Below are 17475 nucleotides of genomic sequence, written 5' to 3' on the forward strand. Positions count from 1 at the left end.
CGTGATGCCCCCTCTCCCTGTATTGCGAAGATATCACAGACACTTTCTACACGGGCTGCAAATTCTGCACAGAGGAAGTCTCTTCTCATTTGTGGCGTGTTTTCAGGCAACAGACTTGTGATTTACTATCAGCTACTTCCAGAGCCAGCAAATGGGGATGCTGTGGCTGTTCTCTCAAGCCTGGTGAAGTCGCAGGGTATTTCAGGTTCTCATATGTCTATGTTTGAACACCATGAATATTTCTCCCAATAAAATCCTGCTATAACGTGTAGCATAACAAAAGCTGTGTAAGTGTGTCTAAACTCAAAGGAATGATAAAACTCATTACATCAAGTTAACAGTATGTTCCTGGCATTCACCTCAAATTATGGGACTCTCCAAAATGCCTTTCACTATGATCAGAAAGGCAGCACTGAGCACTAATCTGGGTACATAATTCTGTTGACTGTTCCACACAGGGTTTCTCAGGCCTTTAGATTTCGACTCTGCTTCCCATTTCCACTGTCAGCTGTCTGCATAAGCACCCTGGGAATCTTTGCACTCATTAGCACGGCAGTGCAGAGCACTTACAGCAATGCAATTACTGATGCCGTGGCTCGCAGGATATTTCTGGCATCTGAGGAGGACCAGTCTGCAGATGGCCATATCAGAAGAAGAGAGCACATAAAGCCAGGATCAGATCATCACTTTCCGTGTCGAGACATTTCCTGGAAATTCTCTGGAGGTTACAAGTTGCACAACACAAGAGAAGAACCACTGCATTCGCCCAGTGATACAATACATCCTTCCAAATATATTTTGAATGGGTACACAGTTTGTTTGGCATTTGTTTAAATTGCAAATTACCTAAATTACCAAAGTTCTGTAATACCATGAAATGGTATATTGCTGTATCCTCAGATGAAACATAAAAGTTCATAATGTTTGGATAATGAAAGAAAAAAATACTCTCTTACTGCTACTAAGGACAAAAGCTTCAGATTTTTCCATGCCCGCTCAGGAAAATATTGACATCACAAAAGGTAGTAGGAAGTATTTAATCAGTATTATATGGTGCCAAATTAGTGCTGACCAGTAAGAGGTGAATGTGCGTGTGTATATATGGGGATATTCTGTTTCACCTGGTAACCTTAGGGTCCCAAGTCATTGCAGTGAGCTGTTTGTCATTGGGATCCTGCGACCCAATGCTACGTGCTGCATCTGGGACACCTGCAAAGGGTTCTCCTCCATCACTGCCAGAAGGAAATTTTCTAAATCACACTGCGTTGTTTTTCTAAAGCCAATCGGTAAGAAAAGGGGGGACAAATCTACTCTTACAGACCAGTTTCGAACAGGTGCAAAAAAGCAACTAGAATGAGATTGGTATAAAACCACTGGGACCACACGCTAGGGCACAATAGTCTGGCATCAGCTATGCCGGCCACATCAGGAGGATCCACACCACCCTGACTGGCCCTTTATCTGCTTGGCAGCTCCCCTGACCTTGCTGGGAGAGCTGTACTAATTGGTTTCTCTCCGCAGGGTGTTACGCAGGAGGAATGGTAAGTACTGCATGCAGAGAAAAAAGCCCATTTCTATCCTTCTCGGCTGCATGGGCTGCACGACGTGCTGTGGAGCGTTTGTGGAAGGTGCCTGCCATCAAATGACACTACTCTGTGGCACCGAAATTAGAGATTTCCGAGCTCCCCAGTGGCAGGGAAGGTGTCTATGCATGTGCTTTTCCACCCCAAAACATGGCTTTCCTTTGTATCCATAAAAAGCCAACTAATATACTCCTTCCAATTAAGCTGTGATATGAACTGCACTTTGAAAGTTCTTAATCCATTTTATGGTTCATTAACTCAGAAAATTTCATACCCATGGTTAGCTGTATCAAAGAGGATGGAATGCCTGGCACCAATTAGTTCTAATAATGAGCTAAATTGTGCACAGATTTCTGAGTCTGTCGTTAATATGAGAAAATAGGACAGCTCCTCTGAAAATAGATTCTTACTGGATGTTTCTTTAATTTGTCTTCGGCTAAAGGCTACTCCCACTAGCTGATGCAGACAAAGAAACTAATTGATTTGATGAGTTAGAGAAGCCTGCTGTGTGGCACTTTCCCCTGCTGCTAAGCCAGGAACCATGGCAAAATAATAGTGTCAATCTTGCTCTGAGATTTTGCATATCTGCTTGTTCATGTTTTGTACTTTAAGGAGGCAAATACACATGCCCTGTTTGTCCGTCAGTTCGCTTTGACACTGATGTTCTTTCAAGAAGGATTGAGCAGGCCATTTGTAAAATGCCTTAGAAACTGTGGGTGCCTTCCAGGTCAGGCATCCTCCCTTGTTGAGGGAGGAAGAAGCTCTCTGAGCTGGGGAAGCTAAGGAGGACTTGTGCGTATAAACTGGCCCTGGCAGGTGGGGTCTGTTTCCAGCTCTGCATTTTCAAGTCCCACTTAAAATATTAGCAAAAGAAACAGAGGCGTACGGTAGCGCATATATGTGTCATCCTTATGTTACAAATCCTTAAAGGAAAGGATAAGATTAGCAGTCACCTCTAGACATATGGACATTAAAGTAACTGATGGTTCCTAAATCTACTGCACAACCTATAACACTGTGTCTTCCCGTAGTTTTACTCAGGGCTTGCTCTTTTGCAAGACTTTTGGGTACTGCCACAGTATAAATACTCACTAAAGAACCTGAGGAAGTAAAGGAAGGATTTCACTGTGTCTTCTCCACAGCTTTCCTGAAAAAGAATCATGCCTATTGTGCTATTACTGCTTGAGCTAAACCAGAAACACTCCTTTGCCACTAAGAGGGAGACACGCCTTGAAAACTAGAACATAACTCTTATTTTCTCAGAGATGTTCGCATGCTGCTAGCATGCCTTTCAGTCCTGCCTCTTCTCTGCAGCCCAGGACAGCATGAAGTCTTCAGTACACTGGGGAAGAGAGAGACAGAAGGGGAGGGAGGTGCCAGTGAGGGAAGCACAGCCCTGCTTCCCCAGGAACCTCGGGGGCTGCAGGCAGCAGCGTGACTCCTGCATGAAACCTGATGTGAGCAGAAGTATCTCCTTTCCCTATGTCTTGCATGTTTGTCTAAGAGGCAGACTGGTATGTCAGAGGGGTGCATGCTTGGACCCTAGGTTTTCCAAATCTCTAAGAGGATTGCCTATAGGTGAGCCCAGGTGAAAATCCACAGGCTGTCATGCCACTGAGCTGACCTAGTGTCAGGTTTCTTGGGAGGCATTACCTTTCATGCACCTCCTTTACCTTCTAGTAGTCTAGCAGACTGGAAACGTGGCAGCTACGAGGCTGGCAAGCTGTAAGATTTTCCATCACTGACAGTGAAAATATAAATTATCACAGTCGTTTTAGCATTTTGATTTGGTAGATGCTGGCAAACACTTTGCAGTGCGAGCTGCTGCATGCAAGTGATGACCTTCAGGAATGCTGGCGTCTCCCTGTGGCGAAGCAGCAGGAGCATGAATCAGCAGAAGAGAGAGGGGAAAAAATGATGGTTAAAAAAGAGCCTGCTGTTAGCAGTAAGTTAAAAAAAGTTTCCTCCTGGTCCTCCAGTCAGATTTATTAGCAGAGACCTTGGCACTTGCACAGACCCCTGCGCAAAAGCCAGGCCCACGCTTGCAGATTTATTGCACAGTCAGGGCCTTCGCCAGCTCAGTCACAGCATTTCATCCTTTCTGTAATTTAGATTTAAAATCCAAAAAGAAACAAAACCATTCCTTCAGTGTTAAGTCTAAGCACAAACAGTCTCAAGTGAGCCTCTGAAAGAAGGGCATAGAGCCCTGAGCCTCCAGCTCTGTGCAGACACATGTACTACCAAATTTAGAGGAAGCCAGCACCAAGGGGAAGCCCGTAGCAGCAACCTTGTAGAGGTCCTCAGTCAGGCTGAGCCATGAGCCGCCCACCCAGGCACCGTGCACATGGAGCCTCGGTGGCACCATGCACGAGGCCACGGTGGCAAGCCCCTGTTGCTGCCACCATCACCCGCCCTTGCTTGGAGCTACCACAAGCCCTGCATCCCAGCCTGCCTGGGCTGGCAGAGAGGAAAAAAGAGCTCCAGCAGCAGTGCTCGGGGTAGGAGAGCTGCCGGCCCTCACAGCCCGGTGGGAGAGGGTGCCAGGCCTGGGGGAGCTGCCCTTATGCCAAAGTGCCTCCATACAGCCATGCCTAGAAATGAAACCCCCTCCCCGCTCCCTGCCGCTGCTTGGCACGTCTCTCGCTGCTGCCTGTTTCCCCAGAGCGCCGGCTGCCTTCGCCTCTGACACGCTGCTCTGTGTCGACAGCCACCGGCATCTGCCTTCCCGGTGTGGAGGACAAGAGGTGACCCACCAGGACGGGCCAGGGGAGGCATTTTCTCCAGCCTCTGGTTTGAAGTAGGGCTCCCTACTGGCTGCTTGGCAAGCTCTGCAGCACCCTTCCTGAGAAACTTAGGTGCCTATGGTTCGGGTTTCCTTATATACTTAAGCCCCACCAAGGTGTTTTGCACCTCAGTACCCATCAGCCATGGCCCCTCAGCACCACCTGGGCTACAAAGCAGCTTTGAATCCAGCATCACAGCGCTGACCTTGTCCATGCAATTCTGCTCAGTTACGCTCCCGATTTTCTGGCTGCTGTCAGAGCCCACCTAGTAGTCAGGACCTGCCTGACCGATGGCATCACCCGGTGCGGTGTCCCAGACCCCAGAGCAGGTCACTCCTGGGGGGACACCGAGTGCCCAGCTAGAAGCTGCCCTCTTGCTGAGCAGTGGCTGCATGTATTTCCCGCAGTCAGCATCGCTGCCCCTGCCCCACTTGCCCATTCCCGTGGCGGGGAGTGGGATTACCCCTGGCACAAATGAGATGCGGTCCCCATTTCCACAGGGGGCCTGATCGTCTCCGGCAAGAGCCCTCTCATCGTGGCCGGCAGCAGACGAAGCCCCAGCCACAGATCAGGCCGGCTGCCCGCGATGGCCCCTGCGGAGCCCGGGGGAGCGGGGCTCACTCGCTTTCTTTGCACATTTATTTCCTCTTTTTCTCACCCCAGTTTTCTCCCCGGCCGGCGGGTGCTCTTCTGTCTTTGCTTGGCTTTTCCAGCAGAGGGGGATGCAACCTCACCAAAACTGTCCTCCTCACCCAAAGCCTTCAAACATGTCCTCACCTTCATCCTCACCCTCACCTGCGTCCTCACCCTCACCCAGGAGTGGGCTCCCTGCGCAGCATGGCCCCCCTGGCCTGGCAGTGCCGGCACCCACACCCCGAGCGCTCCCCGGGCACATGGGCACATGGGGTGCCGCAAATCTTCTTTTTTATTGCACGTAATAAATCCAAAGCAAGGGATTTGATCTGTGGTAAGCTGTTAACAAGAGATGAATGGACACAAACAGCGACACGATGTCCATGTGTCAGCCCCGGCCTCCACGGCGTGAACATCTTTGTTTTTCTTTCCCCAGTGTTGTCATGGACAAGGGGGGAGATAATCCTGGGAACCCGGTGTCACTTTGAAACGAGGGAAACAGAGGGATGTTCATTCCCAGTCACTGTGGCTGTATAACATACATCAAGCCAGAAGGACAAGACGGTCCTATTTAATGCTTTTTAATCAGTGAAATTCAGAGTGCTACATAAAGCGTCATACAGTCAGGGAAGCTGATGCAGAGACGGGAGAAGTGACGTGCCCAAAGGTAGCAGGCAGCCAGTCAGGCACAGATGCCAGGTGTTGGGAGCTGTACTTTCACTTGCAGGCTGCAGACCAGATACTCTGAAGTGATGCACAAGGAGGCGTGAGTTCTTGCTCAGGTATCACTCTCTGCTGCGGTCCTACAGCATCAGCATGGGGAAGCTCCCCGCGCTCTTGCCTTGCAGAGAGGGAGTGTCCAACTTGCTCCAGGTGCGAGGGGCAAGTCCCACGCGATGTCTTTGCCTTTACTGGGGGAAGAAGCAACACATCTACAGGTACAAACATCCTCACATGAACCAAGTCAGTTGAGCTGCACTGATTTACACCAGCCAAATACTTGACTGACTGCCTCAGCACATAGTAGGAGTCCTAAACTGAACAGGAGGAACTTTATGTACGTCGATGCTGAAACTATTTCTTGATGAGGAGCAGAAGGGAGCACCCAGCCTGCTCTGCAGCCTCTCTTGCATTGGATTCTGCATGCTCTGCTTGTCTTTATTGTCCTTTGTCGTCTCCTCTGGAAGTTATGTTCCCCATTGGCATTTCACAGAGCACGGTCGTCTCGGGAAGCTGGGCACCTCGCACGCCGTCATGTCAGAGAGCTGCGCTCCAAGGTTATTTCCTATCAAATGCTCATTCTTCCAGCCGTCCAGTTATTTTCTCCTTGGCTAAATCATCTGAAAATAGAAATAGTCTGCAGCCATCCTAGTTCTTCCTGCTTTATATGCACGAGCAGGAAAGGCAATTTAGGATTTTACTGTAATGCCATACACAAAAGCCTGCTGGAGAGCATCACTCTGATTAGCTCTTATTCTACAACCAAGAAAACAAAAAAGAATAAAAATAAGGGAGAGCCCAGCATGTGGCTACTGTGCCTTGCTGCTTCAAGGCTCCTCAGAAAATCTGCCTGGTTGCTCATAGCCTTCATCAATGGCATATCTGTGCATATCCCAATAATTGGTTGGGTTTTATCCTCTTTTAATAATGAAGAAACGAAGTGCAGGAGCAATGTAATGATTTGCTCACTATCACATCAGAAAGCTTTGACTCCATTTGGCAATAAACCAACCCAGTGCCTAACCTTCAGGCCTCCCCTTCACTCGGTTGTTGCTATTGCAGGCAGGTAGACACCTCCGACATCTTGACATGCAATACAGGGCATAACAAAGCCGTAACAGCTTCATAACTGCAAACAATGCATCCCAGCTCATGGAAGTCTGAGATGGAAAATTTTGATTTAGATCTGGGAATTAAATTACTGAAAGGGATGAAAAAGAAGAAAAATACCTCACATCCAAGCATGCACCTTTGGCAGAATCCATCGCTGGAAAAAAATATTAGGATGTGAATTTTGCAGATAGCTCTGATGCATGATGGACTGGACTGAACTCCTCGTTCTAAACTCCCTGAACTTTGAGGATTTGATCCAAATCCAGATTTAAAATTTCCATTGGGGCCTTTCTCATTAAAACCAGAAGCAGAAGGATCTCGTTTCCCTACAGAGGTTGTAACAGATATTAATTTGCCCCTTCCCCTTCTGTGTACTGTCTACCGCCCTCTTTATCTTTTTTCAGTTTATGTGAGTCTTGACATAAGGCACTTAACAAACCAAGCGGTCTTGGTTCTCCCTAGACATAGGGCACTCTGGTTTCTGAAAAGCTGGGCTACAGAATTTAGTGTGGGAATCTGCATACGGATTTTTTTAATAAACTTAATCCCAAATAAAGCTCATCTGAAGCTGTGGGCGCTCAGAAATCATGTTTAAAACCACAGGAACATAGAAGAGACAGAATGCAAATGATGCATCCCTTCTTCCCACCCCGCTAGGCAAGCACCAGTCACGAGACTCACACAGCTTAAATCCCACTGTTACACTTTCCCACCAGACAAATCCTACTTTATTAAACTAAAGTGCAAGGGAATTAGCAAAACTGCCTGTTTCCTTCACACTATAGTATATATAAGCAACCTAATCCATACACCGAAGCTCCCACCGCTCTTGAAACCCCTCAGCTGGGAATTCCCGTCAGCAGCTCGCAGTTTCCCTCCTGTCAGCTCGCAATTACCTTTCCCTTCTGGGGCACAGGAAGGAGAAAATGCGTGGGCGCCTGCCAAAACGCATCACTGCAGCTCTCCTTCCACGGCGCCCGGGTGACCCCCACCTGAAGGAGAAATACAGGGCCTGGGTGCTGGGTCAAGGAATTAGACACCAGACTAATTAGTGCTTGTCTTTGCTAGTTGAAGAGGCTCATTTGGCTGACCTGGCCAAATCTTTCGGTCCACCCTGCTGCTGCTGGGTCCGATCAGCTGCCTGGGGAGGAGGGGGATTCGGCTGATCGGATGGGGAGGGATCCCCAGTCCCGCTGCCTGACCTGCCCTTCACCCCTGCCTGGCAGGGGCAGCCCAAAACTCTGATGAAAGAGAAAGGAAGTGCGAGTCAGTGTGAAGACGGCGTTTCATTTACATGAGATAAGCGCCTTCATGTAGCAACTAGAAATCAAGGGTAATTGGCGTGGTTGGGAGACTGGTGTCTTTTGTTACACAAGGCGTAATGGGCCCCTTCTGAGGGAGCAGAAACCAGCGTTCCTATGAGCGAATATTGCAGCCTGGAATAGCGATGTGCTACATCCTATTTCTCAGGGGGGAGGAAGGAAGGAAGGACACGTGAAAAGAAAAGTAGCAGTAAATGATCCTGCTTCATCTTTTTTTTTCCTGTAACCCTTCTGGCCTTACAAACAGGAACTTCATTTTAAACTAAAAATAAAGCATGATGCCTATTTCACAGTTGCAGATGGGTGTTTCCAACTGCGCTGCTAGGTTTCAGCCCCTTTCTATATGCAGCCTGAGCAAGGCATGGTAGGAAAGTGCCTCGCTTTGCATTTGCTATATTTACATATCGTCAGTTATCAGGAGAACGGGATGTCCCAGGGGATCTGAAATAGGATACACTGCACTCTTCATCTCCTGGTCAGCTCAGCCACAGGCCGGGTCCCTATGACTGATACTGTTTGCTTGTCTGCCTGCGGCTCCGGTACCGCTGGCGGTGCCCAGGTTGGTGTTCTCCATCCCCAGCCCAGCTGGCAGGCGGGCAGAGCTGCTCTGGCATCCCCAGCCTTCCTCCAGACCAAGTCTGACATGTGTGGCTGAGGCAGAGGAGAGCCGGGGGGGGTGTGGAAAGCTCCTATTTCTCTTTCTGCCACACCTTTTTTTGCAAGGGCAGAGGAGATTTATTCTGCCCTCAACAAAATCACGTCTGTATTTTCCTCTACGCTTTGTTTTTCACACTAAATCCCCAGCAGCTATCAGGAACATTTCAGTACAGGGTGATGGAGCGCAAGCAAGCCATTTCCCAGCAGAGCGGTGCCACGGCATGAGCAGTACCCCCGGCATGCCTTCCCACAGGCCCACGGAGGTCCCACAGGGGTGCAAAGTGCAGAGTTGGAGAGGGTGGGTGGGCAGATGGAGGGGGTCGATACACGGTTCTCTGCTGGAGAGGTTACACCTGGCATTACAGACCCCGCAAGGCAACGAGCTGTCTCCCTCGGAAGCAGGTCAGATGCCCTGCCTACCTTACCACCTTGGATTTAAATGCCTTTCTCACACGTTGGGCGTAGCTGTCAAGTATTGTGCCTTCTGTACATCACTCCACCTTGATTTCAAACCACTTCAGCTTGTGTTTGGGAGTGGTTTCCAAGCATTCAGCTCACCCATATCTTATCCACACTGGTTTCCTTTATGAGCTGCACCCACTACAGGTCCAGAGCTTTAAATGCAAACCCAAACAAATATGTGGTAGTGCTTCCCATTCCCACTGGGCTGGCCTGGAGTGGGAGTGGAGTGAGTCAGGAGTACCATAAAGGAAAGTGAAATAGATCCACCCTGAGCAGACGATAGGATCAGGGCAGATTAGTAGCCTTGGATCAGATTCAAGGGTCAGCATAAATCTTTAATCTTTGCAAAGTCCTAGAGACTCCCTCCCCTACACTCTGTCTCACATGCATACACACCAGGCATGACTAAACAGCTCTCTGCGGGGATGGCAGACACTTCAGAAACTCCCGGCTGGTTTTGGTTTGCAAAATAAAACAATAAAGCTGCTCTCTGTTCTTTAAACGTGAGAACTTCCCTATGCAGGCAGATCATGACTGATGCAAGCCCTGCTCTCGAGATGCTGCCCGGGGACTAGTGTCACACTGCGGCCACCACTCCTGCCACCAACTGGGGCCTCTTTGCCAACAGGTCCCCTCCAGTTTGCTCCAATCTCATGGTGTGACTGTAAAACACTCAAACACTCGCCTGCTCAATGCAGTTGGGTGAGAGCTAAGTATAATCCCCACGTTGTGTCTTGTTAGGTCCTGACAACACAATCTGTCAGGACGTCATTACTTATTATTCCTCTGTATTTGCTCCCCACTGACGCTGTGTTCAGTGGACATAATCTGGATAGTTCCCAGGTTTCACGTGGAGATGCAAGTGGTTCGCTCGGGCTAATTGGGGTGGGGGAAATGCCGGGCTGCCCTGGGAGGGGGCAATCCCGTGGGGATGTGCTGGGCTCCATGGGGAGCAGAGGGGCTGGAGGAGAGGCGTGTGCCAGCTTTGCACCCAACTGATGAACCAAGGGAAAAGAAAGAAAAAAAAAAAAGAGCAAAAAGCCCTGGCCTAGTTTTTGTTTCAATGCACTGGGCTCAGGCTCGAAGGATGTGGTTTGGTGGTCAGTGCGTAAGACAGCAAATGAAAAAAATAAAAATTCCTTTGATTTAATCCAGATCGGGTCTGTGCATGCTCTTCCCGCGGCCATCGGGAAATCACACGAGGGAAAACCCGGCCCACGCTGCCTGTGGCTGGGCGCCGAGGGACGTGGCGCAGGTCCCGTAGTGTCCCTGTCCTGCTCAGCGGGGTGCTACATCCCACGGAGCAAGGTTTTCCAGGCGTACGCACCCACACCAGCTCCCATCCTGGCGCCTGGAGGACCTCAGCCCCCACCGGGGCTCCAGGACATCCATCTCCTCGCCGTGTGGCAGGCTCCATCTCAAGCTTTCTTGATAGATTTATAACAATTCAAGTCACTCTCACCACCACTCTGTGCACAAAGGGCCAGGCAAGTTCTGTATAAGTGAATATATATTCCCATAAACATTTTTAATGGGAAATTGCCTAATATGTCTTATTAAACGGAAAGCACGCAGCTGGCTGAGGGAGCCTGGCAGTGCTGCTGTCGGTGCTGCTTGCACCTCGCAGCTGTAATTGTTTCAGGAATCCTTTGACTCATCTTCCGAGTGGCTCCAGGATCTGCACGGAGATCTTGGTCTTGCTGGTCTCCTTAAAAAACACCTTTGCCTCACTCCTGGGTTCAAAAACCTTGTGTTGCAAATACCTCCTGACCTCAAGTGCCCAGGTGTTTGCTGGAGCCTGGCTGCAGCTGGAAAACCCCTCTGCGGTTAATGCCTCACCAGCGCGCAGCAGCCAGGTCTCGTGCTCGTCACACGCGTAGCAGTGCCTGGCTTTGCCAGAGCAGGTGCCCGGCTGACCGCTGGCGTGGCATTCGCACCAGTGTGCCCCGCAAGCCCCGGCGTGCAACCACTTGCTGCAGGCACCCAGTACTAGCATCTGCCACCAGCCCTGGGGACAAGCCTCTGCCACCAGCCGTCCTTCGCCCTGGGCAAGCTCCTACCAGGTCCTGGCCAGCCCCACGCCTGCCTGACTGTGCCGTCCCCTTGGCCGGCAGCTCTTGTTTGCTTTTCTAGGGCTGCAGAGAGACAGCGAAAATTTGGCGTGCTCCGACGTGCAGGAAAGCTGTCCCCAGGCTTGTGTGCCCCACCGAGGTGTTGGGGTACGACACGTGCCAGGGTACGGCCTCAGAGGCCTCAGTTCCCGCCCGGGGACCAGGGATGTCACCGAGCGCCGCAGTGCCAGGCTGCTCTGTTACTATGGGGACAAGCACTGCAGGGACGACAGGAATAAATGCAGAAAAATCGCCGGCAGCTTTGCTCCAAGGGTGGCAGCGGGGATCACTGGGGTGCCGTAACCTGCCCTCCCTCCCTTCCCCCTGCCTGACTCCATGGCCGCCCACCCCTTGCGACACCAGGCTCCTTCATATCTTTTCCCAATCTGCGAGGCTGACGACTCAGAGCTTTACATGCAGTTGTGGTTACGCTGGCCCGGAAACGCCTCACGGCAGAGGCGGCGTGCCCGCTGCCCTGCCCGCTGCCGGGGACGAGCCACCCTGGCTGCCCAGGGAGCATCCAGGGCAAGGGGCCTCCTGCAAGGCACGCGGGCTGCGGGCACAACACGGCAGGCAACGTGCATGCTCCACGCTCTCTGCCAGCACAGGTTTTGCAGTGGCCATGTCAGCACTGGGATGCAAAGCGCCCGGTGGGTTACACGCGGGAGCAGATTGAGTCAGGCGTCACACACTCACTCCTTATTCATTCGGCTACGTGAGCCGCCGGGCAGAGATTGAATTCTCTGTGACCTTTGGACGCTCATTTAAACCATGGAAAGGGTGACGGGCAGCCAGTGGGCAGGGAAAAGAGGTAAATGGCCTTCGTGAGATGGCAGTGGATGCTGCCATCAGAGCCTCCATCCCGGGGTGGTCCCCGAGTTGGGGCAAGTGCCTGGTGCCTGGCACAGGGTGGCAGGGCTGACCACCATCCTTTGGTCTTTCATCCTCCACAACCAAGCGGTACGGCTCGCAGGACACGTCCGTGCTGGCGGTCACTTACCTGTCCCTCCCAGGACAAGCCCCTGCTGTAGTCCGCAGGCCAAAAGCTGGGCTCAGTCCCTGAGCTGAGCCCCAGCCTGTGGCCTTCAGGGGCTCCTGCACTCCTGGCCTGCTTTTGCTCATCAGACACTTCAATCCAGCCAAACCGAGCAGAGATGCTTTGATAGAAACAGGCCTGAGAAGAGACCTTGTGCTGCAGGGAGGGAGCCACTGCGGCGCAGCCAAGGCCGATGACAGCTTTCCCGAGGGCATCGTCTTAGAAAGCGGCTCTTCGGAGGCGCGGTGATTCAAGGGGAAAGCTCTGCAACAGTCATTCTGGGAAGTTTCCATTTGAATTGCTGCAAAGAGCAGTTTTTCCATGATAAACAGATTGCTTCAGTTCCCCAGCAGCACTGGGGGGGTCACCGCCACCCCCTCCCTCCACGGCCCTTCCTGCACGGGGCCCTGAGTCATCCTCCACCCAAAGGCTTGGCCGTCGGGGCCGGGTGCGTGGTGGGGAGGGGGACGGGCAGGGCCCGGGCAGGATCCGCGCTTGCAGCCACGGTGGTGCCCTGAGGAGCCCTCTCACACCACAAGGGGAATTCAGCCCCAGAGCAGCCGGTACGGCTTTGAGGTCAAACGCTTGTTTGAAATCAAGAACCAGCGAAAACCCCTCCCCAACCGACTCCTGACTGGTGTGCACAGAGCCAGGGCCTCCTCCGCGGCTCCCGGGGCACGCTGGGGCTTTTTCACTTGCAAACTGGGGCTCTGGCATGCTGGTGGGGTCAAACGCTTCCACTGTATGGGCAATGCTTACAGGAATCCCTGTCTCACCAACGGCAAGCGGAGCCTCCCCGCCTGCCTTGTCCCCATACCGCCCAGGTATGCTTGCTCAAAGCGGGTTGCCCAGGTATGTTCTGGGGCTGCCCAGCACCTCGTGTTTAACCTGCACACCCAGAGCAGCACCCCAGCCTCGGCTGACCTTTGGGAGCGTGATATTCTGGCACTGCTGCAGCTGCCGCTTGTACGGCTGTTGCAGCCACTGTGGAGAAAACACCACTTGCCTCCGCCCTGGGTAGTCACCAAAACCAGGTCGGGTACCTCATGTCCCAGCCAGCTCCAAGGCAAACGTCTAAGCGGTAGAGATCAGTCAGGGAGAGGAATCCCACTCCCTGCGCCTCTTTAATCCTATGGAATAATGCATACTATGAAGTGAAATCTGGATCTGGTCCAGCACTCACTGAAGACAATGACAGACCTCCCACTGATTTCAATGGGAGCAGGAGCAAGCTGGGGCTTTTAATCAGCATGGTACCAGCAACAGTAATAGCTCGTCAAGCCCTGGTGTTACCCATGCAGCGTAACACAGCTAGAATACATTAGAATGTGGTTGCCTATGCCCATAGGTGACACTTCATCTCAAATCACACCTATTTCACAATGACACGTGCTAATACCATCAGTGACTGTTTCCACTCGGGATGAAATATTACCCCTGCTGTGCACCAATTGATAGCTGAAGTAAAACTCTGCTGGCAGGTTTCCAAACCCCTGCTGCAGCAGGAGGAGAGCGCTGGGAAAGACCCTGAACATGGGCATAACCTTATTAATGATTCTGCATCAAGAATAGAAATAAGAGTTAAATCTTCCGTAAGCTGCTCAGCTCCACATTCATGTTATATACATCCTCAGGCAAAAGTGCAAATACAAACTCTGTGCATACCCCGTGACAAGGATAAGTAATATTTCAGGCCTAACTGTTTGCATATTCATTAGTACTTTCAAAGCAGAATATATCTTTGCCTTTTTTCTAGCTGCCACTGAAAGGAGGCACGCAGCAAGGCTACTGGGAGAGCCCCGCACGGGAGAAGGGAACATAGCACTACTTCCAGCAGCACCATGGGCTGAAGGAAAGATGAAGCTGTATTGCAGAGAGAAAACTTAATTATTTCTTCTTGTGTGACAGCTCTGGCAAGGACAGACTGCTGCCACGATTTTTTGGCCTGAGCCGTTGTTCAGAAAACAATGAAGTGGCATCCCATCCTGGGTAATGGAATAAAAAGCAGAGCTTGGGAGAGTAGGTCAAATGGACCCCTGGGGACAAGACCAAGGCTGCAGATGGCTGACCCCGCTCTTCCCCAGTCAGCATTTTTGCCCCCGCAGTGTGGGGTTCCCTGGTTGCAGCCTGGCACAGAGGTGGACAGATCCACCGCACAGGCATAGGGCAGCACTGAGCTGGCCGAAGGTCCGGCATCCCCCGGCAGACACCTACCTGCCTTAACCCAGCCATGCTGCAGGACTGTCGGCAGCCTGAGTCCCGGGCAGGACTGCAGCTCCATGTGGACGTAACGAGTTGGGTATGGGGAGGCCGGGAGCAACCAGCCTGGGACAGACCCTATCCAGGTCCCATTTTCCTGAGGGCAGCAGCATGCACAAGAGGAGATGGGGGATCTGCCTTGTTATTTTCAGGCATTCCTCAGCATTGCTTCTTGCAAACTAGTCCCAAACTCCTCTGTTTTCCCTCAGCTGTGTGGTGTTACCCAGACTTCTGCAGTTTTGCAGTTTTTAATGAGGCACACACGGTGAAAAGCCCTTCCCAACCAGAGCTTTACTGTTTTGCCATTTCCGAAGGCACTGGGTGTAATGGCAATAGCTGGATCCACAGAGTGACGTGCCTGGAGCAAAAACACACCCGGGAGAAAGAGAAATGTGTAAGAAATAAATTATTTCAAAATGCCAGGTAGAAGTATTACCCTCTATTTCTTAAAACCCCAGCATGGGAGTGCAGTGCCCTGGGAGCGTCGGCCTGAGAGCACAGGCACCCCTCCATCGCGCCCGCCATTTCTAACGGTGCAAAGGTACTGCTTGCCCGGCCATCAAGCCCGGGGCGGTAACGGACATATTCAATGTAGGGGCCAATTAGCAGTTTTTACCTGGCCAGCTGCCACTGAGAGGTATTTGGATATTTCCTGAGTGCCAAGAAGCACCCAGAGAAGGGCAGTGGGAAAGATCTGGAGCGTGGGGGCTGTGAGAGCCGCACCTCCTGGCTCCGGCAGCACACCGCAGGTCAGGGTTACAAAACATGAAAACCCCGTGTCGCATAGCGAGGGGCAGTATCACCGGCTCTGCTGGCTACGGTTACACGACCTGAACCCAGCAGAGTAATTTCGCCTCCAGCCCTGCGGAGCTCGGGAGCGGTACACAGCACCAGCTGGGCTCATCCCACCGCTGCCCCCGTCTGCCCAGGCATTCCCGACCCTCTCCTTCCATCCCGAGCATCACACCAAATGTCTAAAGGGAAAAAAGACTTGCTCAATACCTGCTGCTTTTTCCACGATGAAGCAGCTAAGGCAGAAACAGCAATTATCTGGTTCAGTCTGGTGCTGCTGGCCTGGAACATGCCATGACAACGTGTTTCTTGTTTCAAAGCCTCTTTTGTACTAGGACACAGTTCAAGGGATCTTGCAATGCCTGCATTTGTAAACACGCGGCACTTGCAGCTACACGCTTTGCAGATGAAAGCCAGGGCAGAGCAGAAGGGCACTTCTCCCCGCCATGGCCGTGTCACAGCCGGGGGGAGCGCTCCCCCTCGGCTCGGTGTCCGCCTGCACGGACGTGCTGATTCAGGGACTCGGGAGCCCTGGGGCTGGTTAACCATGCGTGGTCCTCAAAAGTCACGGCACGTTCAGAAAAATGGAGTCCTGGAAAAGAAAAAAAAAAAAAAGGAAAAAAAAATCACAGCAAAAAATGTGCGTCACTGCAGATTATTTTAGGCCCTGGTCCATGCATAATGCAAATAAGCAGCTCCCGGGGTACATGCCTGTAAAAACCATCCAGTCCCATAGCGCTCGGTTATAGGAGCTTTCCAAACAGGTGGTGAAAAGCTAACACGGTGTGCGTCTGTGTCCTCACCGGGGTTAGGAAGGGCCCTCGCTTTCAGGAAGGCTCTTATCCAGTCTCCACAGGGCTGGTATAAAACGGGACTGAGACATTAAAAAATTCAAGAGCATTTCTTTCCTTTTGAGGCAATCCTGTGCTCATATTAACCAAACCACGCTCAGCATCTCCACGCTCTCCTTTGATCTGCTCCGAACCGGGCTGCCTCCTTGTAGTTACTTTTCACGCACACTGGCTTTATTTTTTACTTTTTCTAAAAATCATTGTATCCTCCTTGCCTTACTTCAGGGAGTCGCTCGGGAAGCCCTATTTATGGGTTGAAATGCTGCTGAAAGAGTTATTGCCATGTTATTCAGCTGTTGTGCCAAGCCTGCATGGGGATCGGGTTTCTGCTGAAAGGGTGCCAGGCACGTCTTTTTCCAGGAACCAGCAGCCGTATTTAGCCTCCGGCTGCACATGAAAGACTGCAGTCGGAAACGTGACATTGTGTCAACATTTGAGGCAGGTCAGAGCTGGGTGAGACCATGAAAACAAGTCCGGGGAACTCAGCACACCCCGCCGGCGCGGCACAGCGTGGGCTGCCACGGCCTGGCGCCATGCCGGGGGTCGGCCCCTCCATCACCGTCCTCCCACCGCCGCCCGCGTTGCCCCCTCTCCTCGTTGCACCGGGATGGAGCGCACCGGCTCGGCCCCGCAGGCGATGCTGCGGTGGCGTGGTGCGTCGCCACGTCCCCACACGCAGCAGGCAGAGGCAGGGCAGGGGGCTGCTCGAGGCGCGGGCAGCCCCGGAGCGGGGGTCCGCAGGCAGGGCGTCCCCCACACGGTGCTGCCGGTGGGCGCAGCCCCTGCCCTGTGCTGCCGGCCAGGGATGACTGAGGGCCGCCGGACCCTGCTCTGCCCCAGAGAACTCACCTGTCCCGCTGGCGCCGGGCCAGGGCGGCAGAGAAAATCCCCAGCCCATAATTAGCCTTCGCTTCCTGTAGAAACTATCTCTTCCACTTTTTTTACAATTTTTTTTCCTCCGTGACTGAGGATCTGGAGCTTCTGTGAGTCCTCCCACCATATGACAAGGTGGGTCAGAAGATGGAGACCGAAGGGGAGCGAGAGCTGTGGAAACGAGCCAGAAATCCAGCCATTAACAAGGCTGTAAACGCTGCTGCGCTGAGCACCAAATGCTGTCCCCAAAATGGGGTTACTTACAGTCGTCTTCAGTGAG

General features: G+C 52.1%; 2 long non-coding RNA genes across 2 annotated transcripts; both read right to left on the bottom strand.

Moving 5' to 3' along the window:
• Positions 1–5564: 5564 nt before the first annotated feature.
• Positions 5565–12958, bottom strand: LOC140658021 (uncharacterized). The gene is made up of 2 exons (XR_012044572.1): positions 12385–12958; positions 5565–6339 (listed from the first exon to the last, which is right to left on the bottom strand). It is a non-coding gene; the product is annotated as an uncharacterized lncRNA (long non-coding RNA).
• Positions 12959–14403: 1445 nt separating this feature from the next.
• LOC140658203 (uncharacterized) lies at positions 14404–17431 on the bottom strand. The gene is made up of 3 exons (XR_012044646.1): positions 17172–17431; positions 15682–16063; positions 14404–15037 (listed from the first exon to the last, which is right to left on the bottom strand). It is a non-coding gene; the product is annotated as an uncharacterized lncRNA (long non-coding RNA).
• Positions 17432–17475: the final 44 nt, after the last annotated feature.

This window comes from Ciconia boyciana, chromosome 11, assembly GCF_034638445.1.
Source record: "Ciconia boyciana chromosome 11, ASM3463844v1, whole genome shotgun sequence".
In the NCBI taxonomy this organism is placed as follows: domain Eukaryota; kingdom Metazoa; phylum Chordata; class Aves; order Ciconiiformes; family Ciconiidae; genus Ciconia; species Ciconia boyciana.